The 1,922-nt window shown below is 38.2% G+C and overlaps 1 non-coding gene across 1 annotated transcript; it reads right to left on the bottom strand.

The window, feature by feature from the left end:
* Positions 1–1,221: 1,221 nt before the first annotated feature.
* Positions 1,222–1,414, bottom strand: LOC111589481 (U2 spliceosomal RNA). The gene has a single exon (XR_004849898.1). It is a non-coding gene; the product is annotated as a U2 spliceosomal RNA (small nuclear RNA).
* Positions 1,415–1,922: the final 508 nt, after the last annotated feature.

Genomic DNA, 1,922 nt, shown 5'->3' with positions numbered 1-1,922 from the left:
TGATATACTAGTCATTCTCATGGTTAAGAGGGCCTTGGGAGCTCTATTGATTATATTTACATGTGATCTAAGATACAATGATTACATTTGATGATGATGGCTCTATTAATGATGATCCTGACTATGGATTCCGGTATTTTCTCTATGAGGATGTACTCCTTGGGATAATAACTTGGGATTTATTATAAAACTTGGCTCATCTTAATGGTTCAAACTTGATGAAGTAAAAGCAACCTTCTTTGAGCCTAACCCCACATAAAGCTAGTCCACCTCAGCCAAATAGGGCATTTGCTAAGTACGTTGATGTGTACCCACCCTTACTTCCATACAACACCAGGTTTCCTTTGGTGCAACATATGCTCAGGTAAAGAAGAAGAAGAAGAGGGTGTCGAGGTGGATCTCTAGAAGTTCTAGGACTTCGATGAGTTTGAGGATTAGGCTAGCGACCTCCCCTAGTTAGCTACCTGTGGTGGGTTTGTATATGTTGGCTACATTTCTATTATGTGCACTTTGATATATATGATGTAAATGACTATAGTCTGTAATAATATTACTTACTCTTTATGATTATTCGAAGCATTGTGCGACGATGAGTCATTTATGTAATTGTTGTGTACGTGAGTTCTGATCTTGGCACGTACATGGTTTGCATTCGGTTACCTTCTGAAACCAAGTGCGACACTTAGTCTATTCATTGAATAGGTTGTGGGAACGAAGGACTTTTCCCTAATTGTGTTGCCCTATTTTAGTCCACATCAGGAATCAAAGTAGGTGACCAACAAGTTGCTGCTCCCATTGAATGTAAAGCAAGCAATAGCCTCCAACTTCATGTGTAGAGCCTTGTCAGACACAGTGTCTCACAAGATTGATAAAGGGAAGCCTCAAGTTTAATATTGATGATCACTTGAGTGAGAAAAGGGTTGAAAGAGATCTGGTTCTTTACGAACTCCTCAAAGGAGACATAGGTTTCTTTGTGAAACCGAACTCTAGTAAACAAAGCATTGTTTCTCTTGTCCTTTCACTTCTTTATTTGGATTTATCTTTTCCTCTTCTAAGTTTATACTTGCTTTGCTCTTTGTTTACATTCTATTGTCTTGCTAACATCTAGTTCACACTTAAGTTCATTGGCAACATAAGCAAGTATTAAACTTGGATTTCATTTTGGCTATATAATTCTTGTTCTAACGTCTAAAGGGATACTACTACAATGCCCATGCATAGCGGCGGTATACCAATCATATTTGATGGTATAGTGCAATAGTTGTACGACACCCGAGGGTCCAGTGGCAAGCCAGTTTGATGGACCCTCCCCAGAAAAAATAAATTTAAAATTAAAGTGGACATATGGCCCAAATACCAGATATTAAATTGCATATACTACACATTATCTTAGCCAACAGGTTGAGAAAGGTATGAGTTGAAAAGGGAACATGTCCCTTTTTGTAGCTCGCTAAGTCGCTCGTCCTCCTACACCTAGCGAGGTGGTACTATCTGGGAGCTTTGCACTGCATGTGGCTTTGTGTCTTGTTCGGTTTGGGTGTTTTCTCATAGCCCATCTAAGAGGTAACAACCTGTTTATTAGGCAAGACATGGGGGAGAAAGACATATGTGCTTCACGTGTGACACTCGGTGCACAAAACTCATGCTTTAAAGGAATAGAGATTATTTAGATTGAGTTTTGTTATTTGAGTAAGATTTCAAGTTTTTGCCTATTCACCCTATAAAAATGGAGCTTGACCCATTTGCTTAGTGATTTTGGTGTTTGATGATCAACATAACCATTTAAACTAATGTGTTTGCTAGTTTTTATGTTTATAGTTCAAAGGATGCAAAATGGTCTTGGACTAAGGCAATGAGAAGATCAACACCTCAAAGAATAAATTATAAGTCATATTGAAGATTTTTAGACATACTAAGAGTCC

The sequence above is a fragment of the Zea mays genome, chromosome 5 (assembly GCF_902167145.1).
Source record: "Zea mays cultivar B73 chromosome 5, Zm-B73-REFERENCE-NAM-5.0, whole genome shotgun sequence".
Classification (NCBI taxonomy): Eukaryota; Viridiplantae; Streptophyta; class Magnoliopsida; order Poales; family Poaceae; genus Zea; species Zea mays.
This window is presented reverse-complemented; position numbering and strand designations above follow the sequence as displayed.